At 45.1% G+C, this 19390-nt stretch overlaps 1 long non-coding RNA gene across 1 annotated transcript; it reads right to left on the bottom strand.

Moving 5' to 3' along the window:
* Positions 1 to 751: 751 nt before the first annotated feature.
* Positions 752 to 19155, bottom strand: LOC309523927. The gene is made up of 3 exons (XR_014215686.1): positions 19062 to 19155; positions 16183 to 16287; positions 752 to 964 (listed from the first exon to the last, which is right to left on the bottom strand). It is a non-coding gene; the product is annotated as an uncharacterized lncRNA (long non-coding RNA).
* Between the last annotated feature and the right edge of the window lie 235 nt (positions 19156 to 19390).

Raw genomic sequence — 19390 nt, 5'->3', positions numbered from 1 at the left:
ACAGAAGTTGCCAGATCCTTCTATATAGTGAGAAGGTGGGGAGGGGTGTTACTCAGAAGGGTGGTGGGAATGGGAGATAGGCAGATAGCTGAGAGAGCCTGTTGACGACTCTTAACGACTGTAATAGGTCTTACAGGAAAAGGCAAGGGGTGAGAAGGTGAGAAATGGTTTAGTCATGTATAGTGAGATAAGAATCCAATGTCTTTGTTCAGCCCAGGTCTCTCCATGGTTTTAAGTTTGGTAATGAGTTGTAATTCAGCAGCTTCTCTTTCCAGTCTATTTCTGAAATTCCAACACGGCTACCTATCTACAACTTATTTTTTTTGCAATTGAAATTCATGTTGTTAGTTTGGGACCAGTTCTCCAATCTGTTAAGGTCATCTTAAACCCTTGATTCTGTCTTCTGTTGCATTGGGTAAAACTTCCTGAGCTTCTATATAATTCAACATGTGCAGTCTTATGTGTGACCACTCTGAAAGAAGCCCCACTTTATTTATTTATTTAAACCCCTCAGCCAAAATGGGTCTCAGAGCACCATACAAAGATTCAGTAGTAACACATCCCTTGCCTGCATTTGGTACTTGTACTCTTAAAGGACACAGTACATATAAGGAAGGAAGGAAGGAAGGAAGGAAGGAAGGAAGGAAGGAAGGAAGGAAGGAAGGAAATTTTTATTTATACCCCGCCCTCCCCAGCCAAGACCGGACTCAGGGCAGCTAACATCAAATATCAAATACATTAAAACACAATTGAACAATTGATTAAAATACAGCTTAAAAATTAGAATCAGGGTAAAATTAAATGACTGCCCACAAATTACAACCATACAGATCGGGAACCTCAAGTATTCATCGGGGCCAGCTATCCATGTTGGTCCCACATGAGCCAATAAAAGGGTCCCATAGAGGGGGGTCAAACTGGGCCAGGACCGAAGGCCAGGCGGAACAGCTCCATCTTGCAGGCCCTGCGGAAGGATGGGGACAAAGGGATGGAGAGGAAAGAAAAAGAAAGTATAGGCACAATTTCTTGAGGTTACAGTTCTCAGAAGGCAGAGATACAGTTATTTTGGGGGTATCTTCCATAGCTGATGGCAGAGGTGGGGAGGGAGGAGGAAGAGTCGCCAGGTGGCACATATCAGCATTATGCTTCTGCATTATTAAAATCAGGTGACAGTTCATTGTCAAACATTGGAAGTGTTCACTCATTCATCAATCAATCAATCAATCAATCAGTCAGTCAATCAATCAATCAGTCAGTCAGTCAGTCAGTCAGTCAATCAATCAATCAATCAATCAATTCCTTCATTTAAATACTGCACTTCTACCAATGAATGAAAGGCTACTTGAAGCCCTTTTCATTTCTAACCTGCTTTTCTTATAGGGTATATTTCTCCTGAGGTACTTAACTCTGTTTCCTGTCCATTATTCCTGTTTACATTTTTACATGTTGCTATGCAACTTCAGTCCTATAAAAATCCGAATGACCTCTAGTGGTGGGTCCCCAGAATTGCATAGATATGATTGAACCTATGCGCTTAATTCTGGTTCTTCTAATGATGGTTTCTGAGAAATTAAATTGTCCTTCTGCTGCGGGTTTTTAAAGGCATCTGTTTCATTACCGCAAAAAGATCCATCCTCTTATCTCACTTTAATTGAAAACTGTCAACTTATATAGTAAATAAGTTTATGAAGACTTATGGGATATCTTCAGGAGAAAGGGCTAAGGAGCAAACCCTACAGACGTCCAGAGTGGAGCCACTTAGGCAGTTGGATGGCACCTTGAATGCCTCCTTGGGGCATCTCCTGCAGCCAAGCTGATGTCAACCATGCACCTCTGCTTTACTTTTGACCAAATCAGTGCTGCCTAGTGGGAGAATCTTGTTGTCTGGGGAGCTTTGGTCTGCCATACACATTGCCCTTGCTTGTGCCCCAGAGAGGTCACTTTGCTGCTGCTAATGCAGCAGAACCAACATTAAGGGTGGGTCTTTCTTGTATATATCCCTTTGTCTCAGCTTTATTATGCATCTGCTAGCTAGTGTGATAAGAACAGAAGCAGGTGGCAGTGGGGGGAGATATATACAGCTTCACTCATAAACAAAGAAATGTACATCATTGGTTATGTCAGGGCAGGATGCAGGGGGGCAAAATCGGAGGCCCCTCTCAGCTGAATGTGGAGGAGGATTTGGGGGAAGGAATAAAATCAGAAACCTCCAAAACCTGCACCCCTGTAAGGTGGAGGACTGCTTACCTGGCTTTGGGAAGGCAACACTAGGGTTCTGGCAGCATCCCATAGTCCTCCCATCTCTTTCCTAAAGCCTGGTAAGCACTTGCCCAGCTTTGAAACGGGTAGAAGGGCTCTAGGACTTTACCAGAACCTGGGAGTGTCCTTCCCAGAGCCAGGTGCCTAGCTCAGCTGCAGCGGCAGTTCCGGATTGACAGTGGTAACAGCAATTTCTCCACACAGGGCGCTGCTGAGCTGACGTAGTGCACAATTAAGAAGATCCACTTGAGGGCGCCAATACAGGCTTCTTGCAGGAACCATTTTATGAAAGATTGCAATCGCCATCCATTTTGTGTGGCTTTTGGAGCACGGCGTGGAGGCTCTGGGATGGTCAGAGCCCTGTCTCCTCTTCCAAAAGCCGGAACCCTTTCAGCCGCTCCAAGTCCATGGAAAAATCAACTGGGCTCATTTACTTCAGAATTGATAAAAATAAACCTTGTCCTGTTCTTTAAGTATCTTTCTTCCCTTTCTCCCTTCTTTATGTGTGTGTTTCTGTGTCTCCTTCATATCAAAGAATTGACATATTTCATGTTTAGTAATAGAATTAATTTTTTTAGGGAACAATCTCTCACCTTACATTTGATATCTATATTACTAATTAGCTTTTAATTAATACAGCTTTTGATTTAGAGAAAATGTGCTAATTTAAAAATTACCTGTACTATAGAATCACAGTTGTAAAAATATGTTAAAAATAAAAATGTATTCATTTCAGACCCCTTAGCAGTAGCAGTTGGCAGGACATAACCTCATTCGCCTCTACACAGTTCCGTCCTTATTTCAGACATCGTGTTATCTCGGTACACCGCAATGTTTAGCTGCCGACATATCACGATGTTGAAAACCAGACAGAGCCCAGCCCTAGTTTCAGTCCTTTTCATTTCTGACATATGTTTTTGTAGGATGCTCATTTCCATTCTCCATGTCTTTTCAAGTAGCAGAACCTCATATATGATCTCATACATTGCCTGTAGGAGCTGCTTTTCTTGTAGGGTATATTCTCCCTGAGGTACCTAATGCTTTTTCTTGTCTATTACTGTTCTCATCTTTGCATAGTGCTATGCTATTTGAGTCCTTAAAAATTCCAGACTGCACCTCTAGTGGTGGAACCCCAGAACTGCAGAGACTTCCTTGTACAAAAAGGAGTGCTTGAATTTTTGCACTTAATAGTGGTTCTTCTGATGAAGGCTTATGAGAAATGAGGTTGCCCTTCAGCTGCCAGTTTTTTAGTGCTTTTGTTTTGTTACCTCAGGAGAGCCATCTCGTTATCTCACGTGAACCGACAACTGTCTCTCCTGTCATATAGAGGGTTTTTTGGGAAGATGGAACAAAATGTATCCTTTTCCTTGTGGGATATGTTCTGGAGATGAAAAGGCTAAGGAATAAGCCCTGCACAATTCTGGAGTGGAATCCCTAAATCGGTTGGATGGCACCTTAAAAGTCTCCTTTGGGCAACTCCCGCAGCCAAATTGATATGAACTGAACATCTCCTTTCCTTTGGATCCCATTAGTGTGGCATGTGTGTCTTTTTGTATGGAAACCCACACACACTGTCCAGGCTTGTTCCCCAGAGAGGTCCCTTCAGTGCTGCTAATGCAGCAAAATCAACATTAAGGGTGGGTCTTTCTTGTGCATATCACTTTGCCTCAGCATTATCACAAATCTGCTAGCTAGTGTGACAAGAACAGAAGCAAATGTTAAGGGGGAGCTGATATGCAGTGTCAGCTTTGAACCGTCACTCCATTCTTTATTTTGCTGCAAGGATATGTGCATCATTGGTTTCAACAGGGCAGGACACTGGGGGGCAAAATCGGAGGCCCTTCTCCTGAGAGCCAGTGTGGTGTAGTGGTTAAGAGCGGTAGTCTCCTAATCTGGGGAACCGGGTTCGCGTCTCCGCTCCTCCACATGCAGCTGCTGGGTGACCTTGGGCCAGTCACACTTCTGTGAAGTCTCTCAGCCCCACTCACCTCACAGAGTGTTTGTTGTGGGGGAGGAAGGGAAAGGAGAATGTTAGCCGCTTTGAGACTCCTGAAGGGGAGTGAAAGGCGGGATATCAAATCCAAATCCAATGTGGAGGATTCTGCATATGGGAAAAAATGAATAAAACCAGAAACCTCCAGAACCAGTGGTTTCAGTAAGTGGAGGACTGCTCACCTGACTTTGGGGTGGCTGTAGGAGGGCTCTGACAGCAAACCCAGAGCTTTCCCATTGCCTTCTCAATGCTTGTCCAGATTTGGAAAGGGAATAAGGGCTCTAGGACCCTGCCAGAGCCTGGGAGCATCCTTCCAAGAGCCAGGGGCTTTGCTCAGCTCCAGTGGAGGTAATGGCTTGACAGTGCTGCCTGAAGCTCCTCTGCCCAGGGTGTGCGCTTGTGGAGAGGGGCGCAGGGCTTTGTGCTAGAGCCCTGCTCCCCCTCTGAGCCTTGCTCCCCCTCTGTTCCCGCTCCGGAAAGCTGGAAGCTTAGTAAGTGCTTGCTCAGCTTTGGAAGGAGGGAGGGGCTGCCAAAGCCCTGACACCGCCTTCCAAAAATAAACCTTATGCAAGCACAGCTCTTTGGCTTGGAAGTCTCTCCTAGTCCCTTGGTAAAATAAGTGGAGGTCATTACTTCAGAGTTGAAAAGAAAGAAAGAAGCCTTGCCCTGCAGTTTGAATATCATTCCTCCCTTCTCCCCTTCTTTGTATGTGTGTGTGTGTATTTGTGTGTGTGTTTCTCTGTCTCCCTCATGTCACATAAATTAATTTTTTCATCTTTAATAACAGAATTAAAATTTTAGGCAACAATCTCTCACCTTACCTTTGATATCTATGCTACCATCCTATCAATCACTTCCACAACTTTAATCTTAGAGAAAATGTGCTAATATAAAATCATCTCTACAATACAGAGTTGTAACAAAATGTTAAAGGTATGTCAAAAAGAATCTATTTCAGATGCCCAAGAAGTAGTAGTAGGCAGGATATTACTTTATTTGCCGCTACTTACTTCCATTCTTATTTAAGACATTGTGTTGTCTTGGTATAACACAATGTTTAGCTGCTGACATAACAATGCTGAAAAGCAGACATAGCCCACGCCTAGTTGCAGCCTTTTCGTTTCTGAGCTATGTTCATGTAGGGTGCTCATTTCAGCTGGTCAATCTCCATGCCTTTTCAAGAAGCAGAACCTCATATATGAAATAATACATTGCTTGTAGGACCTACTTTTCTTATAGGGTATATTATTCCTGGGTACTTAACATTCTGTCCAGTCCTTTCCTGTTATTTTCATTTTTACGTAGTGCTATTGTGCTATGCTTTTTCAGACCTAAAAAAATCCTGAATTTGCCTCTAGTGGTGGAACCAGAGAATTGCATAGAGAATTGTTTGTACAAAAATACGGTTGAACCTCTGCGCTGAATAGGGTTCTTCTAATCGTGGTTTGTGAGAAATGTAGTTGCCCTTGTGCATTTTTAAGGGCTTTTTTTGTAACCTCAAGAGAGCCATTTCCTAGTCTCACTTTAACCAACAACTGTTACTTATGTAGACAGGGGCTGTGAAGACACCACAATCCCTACCCACTGCCATGGGCACGGGCAGGATTCATATGCGGAGGCAGGATTGATGTTAGGGGGACAAAACCAAGCTTTCTGGGATGCGATTGGTAAATTAGTCTTAATTCTGGGGGGAGCAGCTGCCTTCCAACCCCCCACACCAACTTGGCTCTGCCCATGCCTTATGTTTTGTGGGTTATATTAAGGAGAATAAAAGGCCAAGGAGTAAACCCTACACAAGTCTGGAGCAGAGTCCTTAAGGTGGTTGGATGGCACTTTGCACGCCTCCTTTGGGAAACTTTTGCAGCCAAGCTGTTGCCAAATGTATAGCTCTGGGTTCCTTTCAACCACATCAGCAGGACCAAGAGGGACTGTCTAGGCTTGGCTTGTGCCCCAGAGTGGTCATTTCAGTGCTGCTAATGCGGCAGAACCAACATTAAGGGTGGGTCTTTCTTATACATATCCTTTTGCCTCAGTCTTATTATGCATCTACTAGGTAGCGTGAGAAGAACAAAAGCAAGTGGCAGAGGGAAGGTGTATGCAGCTTCACTTATGAACTATTTCAGCTGAATGTGAAAGAGGATCCTGCATATGGGAGGGAAAAGGTGTAAAACAAGAAACCAGCAGAAAGGCTCTGGCAGCATCCCAGAGCCCTACCATCACCTTCCCAATGCATGTTAAGTGCTTGCACAGCTTTGTGAAGGACAGAAGAGTTCTACAAACCTGCTAGAGCCCAGGAGCACCCTTCACAGAGCCAGGCGCCTGGCTCTGCCTCAGTGCCGGATTGAGAGCAGTGCCTGTGACGTCAGAGAACTGCACAGGGCGTGCCTAGCTGAAGTGGTGCTCAATTAAGAAGATCCACTTGAGGGCGCCAATAAGGCTTCTCATTTGCTGTTGTTGTTTATTCGTTTAGTCGTAGGCCACCATTTTATGAAACATTATAAAGCCGTCCATTTTGTGTGGCTTTTGGAGCACGGTGCGAGGGCTATGGGATGACGCTGGAGCCTTGCCCCTCCCCCCCTTCTGAAAGCTGGAAGCCTAGTAAGTGCTTGGCCAACTTTGGAAAGGAGGGAGGGGTTGCTGCCAGAGCCCTGACTTGGAAACCTTTTGCAAAGGCAGCTTTTTCAGCTTTTAAGCCGCTCTGAGTCCCGTGAAACAATATATACCGGGGTCATTTACTTCTGAATTTTTAAAAATACAAATAAATGAAGCTCTGTTGTTTAAACCACTCTCTTCCCTTTTCCCCTTTCCATGTGTGTTTGTTCGTCTCTGTGTGCTTGTTTGTCTCTGTGTGCTTCTGTGTCCCCTTCTTGCCACATAACTGTCTTTTTTCGTGTAATAAAATGAAATTTTTAGGGAACAATCTCTCACCTTACCTCTGATATCTATGCTACAAATTAGTTCTACATAAAATGTGCTAATTTAAAAATTATCTGTACTGTAGAATCACACTTGAAACAATACGTTAAAGGTAAGTTCGTTTTAGACTCAGCAGAAGCAGTTGACAGTGTATAACCCCGTTCGCCTCTACACAGTTCCGTCCTTATTTCAGACATCGTGTTCTCTTGGTATACCGCGATGTTTAGCTGCTGACATATCACGATGTTGTAAACCAGACAGAGCCCAGCCCTCGTTTCAGCCCTTTTCATTTCTAACCTCTGTTTATGTGGGATGCTCATTTCAGCCGGTCAATCTTCATGCCTTTTCAAGTCACAGAACCTGATATATTATATAATACATTGCCTGTAGTAGGACCTGTTTTTCTTGTAGGGTATATTCCTCCTGACTTACCGTACTTAACGCTGTTTCCAGTCCATTATTTCCGTTCTCTTTTTTACATACTGTTGTGCGTTTCAACCTCTGAACTTTATTGTGGTTCTTCTAATGATGGTGTTGGATAAATGCAGCTACCCTTCACCTTTCAGATTGTAAGGGCTTCTGCTTTGTTAACTCAGGAGGGCCATTTCTTTATCTCACTTTAACCAACATGCCCCTCACATAGAGGGCAGTGAAGGTCCTGTGTGAGTGCCTGAAGGCGATTGGAGGATGGATGGCGGCTAACAGATTGAGGTTGAATCCTGACAAGACAGAAGTAGTTTTTGGGGGACAGGGGGTGGGTGGGGGTGGGGGACTCCCTAGTCCTGAACAGGGTAACTATGCCCCTGAAAGACCAGGTGTGCAGTCTGGGAGTCATTTTGGAATCACAGCTGTCCATAGAGGCGAAGGTCAATTCTGTGTCCAGGGCAGCTGTCTACCAGCTCCATCTGGTACGCAGGCTGAGACCCTACTTGTCCACAGACTGTCATGCCAGAGTGGTGCATGCCCTGATTATCTCCTGCCTGGACTACTGCAATGCACTCTACCTTTGAAGGTGACTCGGAAACTGCAATTAATCCAGAATGTGGCAGCTAGACTGGTGACTGGGAGTGGCCATCAGGACCATATAACACTGGTCCTAAATGATCTTCACTAGCTCTCAGTATGTTTCTGAGCACAATTCAAAGTGTTGGTGCTGACCTATGAAGCCCTAAATGGCCTCGGCCCATTATACCTGAAGAAGCATCTTCATCCCCATCGGTCAATCTGGACATTAAAGTCCTCCTTCAAGGGTCTTATGCTGGTTCCTTCACTGTGAGAAGTGAAGTTACAGGGAACCAGGCAGAGGGCTTTCTCAGTAGTGGCACCCTCCCTGTGGAACACCCTCCCTTCAGATGTCAAGGAAACAAACAACTACAGTATCTGACTTTTGGAAGACATTTGAAGGCAACATTTGAAGTTTTTAAGGATGTTTTTATTATGATTTTAGATATGTTGTAAGCTGTCCAGAGTGGCTGGGGAAACTCAGCAGATGGGCGGTGTATAAAACCACCACCACCACCTCTTGCTATGGGCATAGCCAGGATTTATGTTAGTGGGGCTGGATTTATGGGGTGGGGGCAGCACTGAGCATTCTGTGATGTGGTTGGTCCATTGGTTAAGTATCCATTTCTATTTGCTTGATTGGGGGGGACACTGTTCCTCTGTCCCCTTTGGCTACATCTGTGCCCACTGCATTGTGGGATTGCTTCTGGAGAAGAGAAGCAAACAACTAAAACCTGCAGAAGTCCAGAGTGGGGTCCCTTAGGCACAGTGTTATAAATGGAGATATTAAAGGTAGGGGCTAAATGGCACCTTAATCCTAGGTTAAGGACACAAAAATGGAATGTCTCGACACACTTTGTTATAACAAGAATACAAAGCTGAAAATGAATGAACTGCAACTAAAATATTAACTAAAATCATTTTGCCTCAGCCTTACTCTGATTCACTACCTAATGTGACAAGAACAGAAGCAAGCGGCAGGGGTGAGGTGTATGCAGCTTCATTTATGAACCATGGTTCCACTATTTATTCTGCTGCAAGGATATGTGACTCATTGGTTTTGCCAGGGCAGATGCTGGAGGGAGAAATCTGGAGGGAGAAATCTGAGGCCCCTCTGAGCTGAATGTGGAGGATCCAAGAGCCCTCCCATTTCCTTCCCAAGGCATAGTAAGCTTCCCCAAGCGAGGCGCTTTGCTCTGCCGCAGTGCGGTATTTGAGAGCGGTGACGGCAGTTTCTCTGCACAGGGCGTGCCTAGCTAAAGTAGTGCACAATTAAGAAGATCCACTCGAGGGCACCATACAGGCTTCTCAAAGGGAGCCATTTTATGTAACGTTACAAAGTCCGTCCATTTTGTGTGGCTTTTGGAATACTGTGCAAGGGCTCTGAGATTACCAGAGCCCTGCACCCCCTTCCTTATACCGGAAGTTATATAAGCACTTGACCAACTTTGGAAAGGAGGGAAGGGCTCTGGGATGCTGCCAGAGCCCTGACACATAAACATTATGCAAAGGCAGCTTTTCAGCTTGGAAGCCGCTCCTAGTTCTGTTTAAAAGAAAGTTGGGTCACGTACTTCAGAGCTTAGGGGTGGGGAAGTCTCCTCTTTTGTTTAAGTCTCTTTCTTCTCTTCTCCCCTTTTTTATGTGTATGTGTTTGGGGGGGGTCTCCTTCATGTCACATGATGGGCATTTCATGTTTAGTAATACTGTACAATTAAATTTGTGGGGACAATCTCTCACCTTTCATTTTATATCTATGCTACTAATTACTTCTACAGCTTTATTTTTAGAGGAAATGTATGAATGTCAAAATTATCTGTACTATAGAATCACAGTTGTAATAATATATTAAAGGTAAGTAAAAATTTAGACCCCTAAGCAGTAGCAGATAGCACGACATATGCCTTGTTCCCCTCTACGTAGTTTCATCATTATTTCAGACACTGAGTCATCTTGGTAAACTGTAATGTTTACCTGGTGACATATCACGGTTTTGAAAATCACCCATAGCCTACTTACAGCCCTTTTCTTTTCTAACCTATGTTTATGTAGGATGCTTATTTTAGTCTGTTAATCTCCATAGCTTTCAAGTAGCCAAACCTTATAAATGATATAATAGTTGCCATAGGACCTGCTCCCATTGTAGGGTATATTCCTCCTGAGGTAGTAAACACTGTTTCTTGTTCATTATTCCTGTTCTCATGATTAATAGTGCTATGCTATTTCAGTCCTTTAAAAAAATCTCATATGCTCTTTTAGTGGTCCAATCCTAGAATTGCATGAACCAGTGGTTTTCAACCAGTGTGCTGTGGCACCCTGGGGTGCCTTGAATGATGGTTAGTGATAGACACTGGCCTCTTCCCTCTTTCATTCCCTCTCTCCTCTGATGCCCTCTTGCATCTCTTTCTCTCAAAGGCTTGCACAGCTGTTTGTTGTAGCAGGCTTGCTACTGCCACTGTTGCCTTCCAAGGTAAGGTGCTTGCCTCACATTCACCTTTGGGCAGTCTCCATCAGGCCACTAAGACTGGGAACATCCTCTGCCCAGGCCCCTGTGGAAAGGTGTGAAGAGGCGCCACTCTTTGGGGTGGGATGAGGGTGCTCAGAGACCAGAGGCAGCAGCAGTGGCTACCCAGAGGACTCCCAAGGAGATGTGAGGTGAGGTGAGAGGAGGCTGAGGGAATACTCCATAAGGGAGATGTTCAGAAAAAGGTTGCCAGCTCTGCAGGCAAGGGGTGACATAACCGGGCCCCTGAGCCCCAAAGGGGTGTCTCAGAAAGAATGTAGTTGGTCAAGGCAGCCGCGGTCTCAGAAAGGTTGGAAACCTCTGGCATAAACACTTCCATGTACAAAAAGGTATGGTTGAACCTCTGCACTTAATTGTGGTTCCTGTAATGATTGTTTCTGAGAAATTAAGTCGCCCTTTGGCTTTTGGATTTTAAAGCCTTCTGTTTTTTTACCTCAGGAATCCACCCTATTATGTCACTTTAACTGACAACTATTTCTTTGCTTGTGAAGATGGGAGAGTCCACACCAGTTGCCATGGGTATAGCCGGGATTGAAGTTAGGGGGCATGATATATTTTTTTTGGGGGGGGGGAGAACTGAGCTATCTGCAATGTGATTGGCCAGTTAGTAAAGTTTTATTTATGTACTGTGTTAGGAGGACAGCAACTGCCTTCCCAGCCCCAGCCCCCTAGGCCAAACCCATGTCAGCAGCTTTGTGGGATATCTTCAGGAGCTGAAAAGGCCAAGGAATAAATCCAACACAAGTCCAGAGTGAGGTCTTGTACACCACCTTAGGCAACTCCTGCAGCCAAGCTGGTGCCAAACATATAGCTCTGCCTTCTTTGGACTGCATCACCTCAGCCAAAATGGGGAAAAGGGGGGTGCTTGCCATCTGGGTAGCCCAGGACTGCCCAGGCTTGTGCCCCAGAGAGGTCCCTTCAGTGCTGCTAATACAACAGAACCAACATTAAGGGTGGTTCTTTCTTGTGCATATCCCATTGCCTCAGCCTTATTATGCATCTGCTAGCTAGCGTGACATGAACAGAAGCAAATGGCAGAGGGGAGGTGTCTGCAACTTCACTTATGAAATGTGGACCCACTCTTTATTCTACTGCAAATATATGTGCATAATTGGTTCACTGGTGGATGAAGGTGTTGGCGGGGTTCGTCCCAGGTGCCATCACTGGGGTGTGTGACAAAAAAACACACCCTTGTGGATCTTTGCAGTGGCACTCCTCCCATGCCGGGCATCTCGTGCAACCCCGTCGGGTGGTCTGGCATTGCGTGCACCCACTGATCCTGCTTCCTTCCTCTTCCCTTCCCTTCCCTCTCTGTTATTTACTCGCCTGCCTCCTTCCCGTGCTCTCCCCTGCCCGCCTGCCTGCCTGTGAAACCTCCCAGGAGGTTGGCAGGCTGGCAGGCAGGGGAGAGGACAGGAAGGAGGCAGGTGAGTAAATAACAGAGGGGGAAGTGTAGGGGAGAGGAAGAAAGCGGGATTGGTGGGGGTGTGCAGCTCCCTCCATGCCCCGCCCCCCCCTTGGGAGAGTGCCCACCCTGGACAGCACAAACATATGCTCTGCCACTGCATTGGTTTCATTAGGGCAGGATGCTGTGGCACAAAATCTGAGACCCTTCTCAGAATGTAGAGGAGGATCCTGTGGGGGGGGGAGGCAAAAAACAAAAAACCTCAAGAACAGGGGACCCAGCAAAGCAGATAATTGCTTACCAGGCTTTGGGAAGGTGGTTATGTAAGGGCTCTGGCTGCACCCCAGAGCCCTCCCATTTCCTTCCTAAGGCATGGTAAGCTTCAGAAAGCCAGGTGCCTTGCTCTGCCGCAGTGCAATATTTGACAGCATGGCATGGCAGCAGTTTCTCTGCACAATGCATGCCTAACTGAGGTGGTGTACAATTAAAGAGATGCCCTTGAGGGCGGCAAAACAGGCTTCTCACAGGGCGCAATTTTATGAAACATTACAAAGCATGTCCATTTTGTGTAGCTTTTGGGGCAAGCGAGGCCTCTCAGGGTGTGCCAGAGCAATGCCACCCCCCACCCAAAAGCTGGAAGCTTACTTAGTGTCATGGTCCGGGGAAGGGGTAGGGGACAATTCCCCTCCCGAAACAATACAATCCCCCCTTAACTAATGGAGGTCCTTTCCCACCTAACATGAAGCCTGCCCACCTTACATAAATCCTGAGTACACCCCCGGTAAGTGCTTGCCCAGTTTTTGGAAGGAGGGGTGGGGCTCTGGGAAAACATATGCAAAGGCAGCTTTTCAGCTTGGAAGCCACATGGAGTCCTGTGGACAAATAAACTGAGGTCATTTTCTTCAGAGCTGAAAAAATATATTAAAAAAAATCTTCCCCTGGTGTTTAAGCCTTTTTCTTCCCTTCCCCTCTTGTCTGTGTGTATTAGTGTTTCTGTGTCTCCTTTTGTCAGAGTATTCCTTTTTTTAATGCTTAGCAAAATAATTAAATTTTTAGGGAACTATCTCTCACCTTACCTTTGATATCTATGCTTCTAATTACTTATACAGCTTTAATCTTTGAGAAAATGTGCTAATATAAAAATAATCTCTAATATAGAATAACAGTTGTAACAAAGGTAAGTAAAAAATGGTCTGTTTTAGATGCTTAAGGAGTAGCACTTTGCAGTATATTACCCAGTATGCCTCTACTTACTTACATCCGTATTTCAGATATCATTTTACCCTGGTATGCCATGGTATTTAGCTGGTAAGATATCACAATGTTGAAAAACAGCTATAGCCCAGCCCTAATTTCAGCCTTTTCATTTCTGACCATTTCATTTCATTTCATTTATGTAGGATGCTCATTTCAACTGGTCAATATACATGTCTGTTCAAGAAGCTGAACCTCATATATGATATAATAGATGGCCCACATGACCTGCTCCACTTGTAGGGTATATTCTTCCTGAGGTACTTAATGCTGTTTGTTCTTTATTTCTCTTCTGTTTTAATAGCACTATGCTATTTCTGTCCTTAAAGAATACCAGCTGCATCTCTAATGGTGGTTCTCAGAATTGCATAAAGCCTGGAACAAAAGGGTATGATTGAACCTCTGGGCTTAATTGTGTTTCTTCTAATGGTGGTTTCTGAGAAATGAATTTGCCCTTCAGCTGTCGGCTTTAAGGGCTCCTGTTTTGCTACCTCAAGAGAGCCATTGCCTTACCTCAGTTAACCTCTTGTGTAGAGGGCGTTTGTGCAGCTACATCAATCCTTACCTGCTGCCATGGGCATAGCTAGGGTTTATGCTGGGGGGCGGGCGGCAAAACCGACCTATCTGTGATGTAATTGCTCAGTTAGTCCGGCATATATATTTTTATTTGATTGATATAGGTGGGCAGCTGTCCCCCTGCACTTCCTTGGTTTTGCCTATGGCATCTGTCTTATGGGATTGCTTCTGGAAAAGAAAAGGTTAAGGAGTAAACCTTACACAAGATCAGACTGGGATCCATAAGGTGATTGGATGGTGCCTTGTACATTTCCCTTCACGCCTACTTCAGGCAACATCTGCAGCCAATTTGGTGCCAATCATATAGCTCTGCTATCCTTTGGACCACAACCACACAACTAGAACTGTCCAGAATCCTTTAGGGCTGCTAATGCAACAGAAACCAACATTAACTGTGGGTCTTTGTTGTGCATATCCCTTTACCTCAGCTTTATTATGCATCTGTTAGCCAGCACGACAAGAACAGAAGTGAGTGGCAAGGGGGGAGAGGTGTCTGCAGCATCACTAATGAACCTAGACGCCACCCTTTATTTTGCTGCAAACATATGTGAGTCATTGGTTTTGTCAGGGCAGGATGTTGGGGGGGGGGAAGAATCTGAGGCCCCTGTCAGCTGAATGTGGACAAAGATCCTGTATATGGGGGGGGGAGAGTGTGAAACTACCAGAACAGGGGGCCCCAGGAAGGTGGAGGTCTTCATACCGGATTTAGGGAAGGCGGTGGGAAGCCAGAGCCCTCCCATCTCCTTCCGAAAACATGATAAGGTTCCCAAAGCCTGGCGCCTTCCTTTTCCGCACTGTGCTGGCAGTTTCTCTGCACAAGTCGCCGCCAAGCTGAAGTGGTCCTCAGTTAAGAAGATACACTTCAGGGTGCCTATATAGGTTTCTCACAGGGATCCATTTTATAAAACATTATAAGGTCCTTCCATTTTGTGTGGCTTTTGGAGCACTGTTGCCAGAACCCTGCCCACCTGTCCCCCCTTCTGAAAGCTGAAAGCCTAGTAAGTTATTGTTCAGCATTGGGAAGGAGGGAAGGGCTCTGGAATGCTGCCAGAGCCCTGACACTTAAACCTTATGCAAAGGCAGCTTTTTGCCTTGGAAGCTGCTCCTAGTTCTTTTGAAAAGAAACCTGGGTCATTTACTTCAGAGCTGAAAGAAAAGAAACAAGGCTTCCTTTTTTTGTTTAAGCCTCTTTCTTCCATTCTTTGTGTTTCTTTCTTTCTTTGTGTTTGTTTGTTTTTCTCTCATATCACAGAATTGGGTTTTTTTCATTGTTTAGTAATAGAATTAAATTTGTGGGAACCATCTCGCCTTTCCTTTGATATCTGTGGTACTAATTAATTCTACAGCTTGAATTTTAGAGAAAATGTGCTAATTTAAAAATTATCTGTACTTCAGAATCACAGTTTGAACAAGATGTTAAATGTAAGTCAATAATAATCTGGTTTAGACCTCTGCACAGCAGTAGTTGGCAAAAGTTCATTCCCTTCACCTCCATATACTTTAATCTTTTTTTCTGACACCGTGTTATATCAGCATAGAGTAAGGTTACCAGATTTTTTTCAATGAATCCAGGGATACTTTTAAACTTCCTACTAAATCGATGGATTTTGTCAGGGGATTGATTTGTAAATCTGGAGACTGTTCCCAGGAAACGGGGATGTCTGGTAACCTTAGCATAGAGCAATGTTTCACTGGTGACATACTATATCATGATGGCCCAGCCCTACTTGCAGCCCTTTTAATTTCTAACCTATATTTCTATGGGATACTCATTTCAGCCAGTCAATCACCATGTCTTTCCAAGTAGAATAAAACCCTATATGTTGTATAATACATTGCCTGTAGGACCTGCTCCTGTTATAGGACATATTCCTCCTGAGGTCCTTAAGCCTGTTTGTTGTCCATTATTTCTGTTTTCAGTTCTAATAGTGCTATGCTATTTCAGTCCTTAAAAAATCCCAGCTGCATCTCTAGTGGTGGAACCCAGAACCCAGAATTGCATAGAGCCTGGTACAAAAGATTATGACTGAACCTCTGGGCTTAATTGTGTTTCTTCTAATGGTGGTTTCTGAAAAATGAAGTTGCCCTTCAGCTGTCGGCTTTAAGGCCTCCTGTTTTGCTACCTCATGAGAGCCACTCCTTTATCTCACGTTATTCAAAGTTGACCTCTCATGTAAGGGGGTTTGTGAAGATGCATCAATCCTTACCCACTGCCACAGGCGTAGCTAGGGTTGATGCTGGGGGAGGGGAACTGACCTATCTGTGATGTAATTGCTCAATTACTTCGGCTGATGTAGGGCGGCAGCTGTCCACTTGTACTTCCTTGGTTTTGCCTATGGCATCTGCCTTGTGGGACTGCTTCTGCAAAAGAAAAGGTTAAGGAATAAACCCTACACAAGACCAGACTGGGGTCCCTAAAGTGATTGGATGGCGCCTTGTACATTTCCCTTCAGGCTTACTTCAGGCAACATCTTCAGCCAATTTCGTGCCAATCATATAGCTCTGCTTTCCATTGGACCACATCCACACAAACAGAACTGTCCAGATCACCTTAGTGCTGCTAATGCAACAGAAACCAACATTAACTGTGGGTCTTTTTGTGCATATCCCTTTACCTCAGCCTTATTATGCATCTGTTAGCCAGCACGACAAGAACAGAAGTGAGTGGCAAGGGCGGAGGTGTCTGCAGCATCACTAATGAACTCCACCCTTTATTATGCTGCAAACAGATGTGCGTCATTGGTTTTGTCAGGGCAGGATGCGAGAGGGGCAGAATCTGAGGCCCCTGTCAGCTGAATGTGGACAAAGATCCTGTATATGGGGGGGGTGTCATACCACCAGACCAGGGGGCCCCAGGAAGGTGGAGGTCTTCATACCGGATTTAGGGAAGGCGGTGGGAAGCCAGAGCCTTCCCATCTCCTTCCGAAAACATGGTAGGGTTCCCAAAGCCTGGCGCCTTCCTTTTCCGCACTGTGCTGACAGTTTCTCTGCACAAGTCACCGCCAAGCTGAAGTGGCGCTCAGTTAAGAAGATACCCTTCAGGGTGCCTATATAGGTTTCTCACAGGGATCCATTTTATAAAACATTACAAGGTCCTTCCATTTTGTGTGGCTTTTGGAGCACTGTTGCCAGAGCCCTGCCCCCCCCCCTTCTGAAAGCTGAAAGCCTAGTAAGTTATTGCTCAGGGATGCTGCCAGAGCCCTGGCAATTAAACCTTATGCAATGGCAGATTTTTAGCTTGGAAGCTGCTCCCAGTTTACAGGAACCCAGGGTCATTTACTTCAGAGCTGAAAAATAAAAATAAGCATAGAACCTAGTACAAAAGCATATGATGCAATCTCTGTGCTTAAATGTGGTTCTTCTAATGATGGTTTATGAGAAATGAAATTGCCCTTCACCATCCGGAAAAACTGGACTTATGGCAACCCTATTGTTTATCATGTAGAGGGGATTTGTGCCGAAGACAGAACAATATGGACCCACTGCCTTGTGGTATATCTTAAGGAGAAGAAAAGGCTAAGGAGTAAACCCTACACAAGTCCAGAGTGGAGTCCTAAGGTAGTTGTATTGAGCCTTGTATGCATCACCTTGCCAATAAAGGTCTGTATAGTTAAAGCTATGGTTTTCCCAGTAGTGATCTATGGAAGTGAGAGCTGGACAATAAAGAAGGCTGATCGCCAAAGAATTGATGCTTTTGAATTATGGTGCTGGAGGAGACTCTTGAGAGTCCCATGGATTGCAAGAAGATCAAACCTATCCATTCTTAAGGAAATCAGCCCTGAGTGCTCACTGGAAGGACAGATCCTGAAGCTGAGACTCCAATATTTTGGCCACCTCATGAGAAAAGAAGACTCCCTGGAAAAGACCCTGATGTTGGAAAAGATGGAGGGCACAAGGAGAAGGGGATGACAGAGGACGAGATGGTTGGATAGTGTTCTCGAAGCTACCAGCATGAGTTTGACCAAACTGTGGGAGGCAGTGGGAGACAGGAGTGCCTGGCGTGCTCTGGTCCATGGGGTCACAGAGTCGGACATGACTAAATGACTAAACAACAGCAACTGCCTAGTTCAGGCAACGTCTGCAGACAAGTTGGTGCCAAACATCTTTGGGCTACATCAGTGCAGGCAGGGGTGGGGTCTTGTCATATGGGCAGCCCAGGATTGGCCAGGCTTGTGCCACAAAGAGATCCCTTCTGTGCTGCTAATGCAACAGAACCAACATTAAGGGTAGCTCCTTCTTTTTTAAAAAACATGTTTTTATTAAAGTTTTCTTAGTTTACAAAAGAATGTGCAATGTCTCTTTTTTCAAGTTACATTTTCTACAGATCAGTTTCATTTATTGAGACATTAGTGTTACAATAGGAAGAAAAGAAGGGAGAGAGGTGGAGGGGGGAATGGTGAGTGGGGTGGGGTTGGGTGGCAATGCTTCTATTCTACTTAGTGTATAGGTGGGGTTTTGTGTCAGGGTCACTTTTGTGGGTTCTCTTTACTATTCACTTGTATTTCTTTGGTGGTGAGAGAGGTTTGGTGTGGCCTAAGGTGTGGTTGGTTGTCTTTATTTGGCTGTAGTGAAACTTGTTTTCGTGTGTGTGTGTTTGGATCATGTTAGCCAGATTGATTTGTATGCTGTTGGTGCGTTCTTGTTGGACTGTGTATGTGATAAAAGGTAGCCATACCGGGGTGAAAGCGTCTTCTTCTATTTGTCCCTGTGTCAGTTTCAATTTGTTGGTTAGTTTTTCTAATAAGGCTGTTTCCCATACTATTTGATACCATGGGTCTATGCTTACTCCTGACAGGTCTCTCCAGTGTCTGGCTATGATACTTCTGGCTGCTGAGAGTGGGTGGCTCCTTCTTGTGCATAAACCTTTGCCTCAGTCTTGTTACCCACATGCTAGCTAGTGTGACATGAACATAAACAAATGGTAGGGGAGAGGTGTTCACTTATGAACTACAGCTCCAATCTTTATTTTTCTACAAGGATATGTAGGTTATTGGTTTTGTCAGGGCAGGATGCTGTGGCACAAAATCTGTAGGCCTCTCTCAGCAGAATGTGGAGGAGGATCCTGTACAGGGGAAAAAAGGGAAAAAACAAAAATCTCAAGAACAGGGGACCCAGCAAAGTAGAGAACTGCTTACCCGACTTTGGGAAGGCGGTTGTGTGAGGGCTCTGGCAGCATCCCAGAGCCCTCTGATTTCCTTTCCAAGGCATGGTAAGCTTTAGAAAGCCAGGCACCTTGCTCTGCCGCAGTGCAGCATTTTAGAGCGGTGACAACATTTTCTTTGTAGAGCGTGGGCGGACGTGATGTAGTGCACAATTAAGAACATCCACTTGAGGGCGCCAATACAGGCTTCTCACAGGGCGCAATTTTATGTAAGGTCCCTCCATTTTGTGTGGCTTTTGGAGCACTGACGCAAGAGCTATGGGCTGCTGCCATAGCAATGTCCTCCCCCGGAAAGCCGGAAGC

Source organism: Podarcis vaucheri (assembly GCF_965113315.1).
Source record: "Podarcis vaucheri genome assembly, chromosome: Z".
Lineage (NCBI taxonomy): Eukaryota > Metazoa > Chordata > Lepidosauria > Squamata > Lacertidae > Podarcis > Podarcis vaucheri.
Note: the sequence above shows the minus strand (reverse complement) of the source record. Positions and strands in the feature narration are given on the sequence as shown.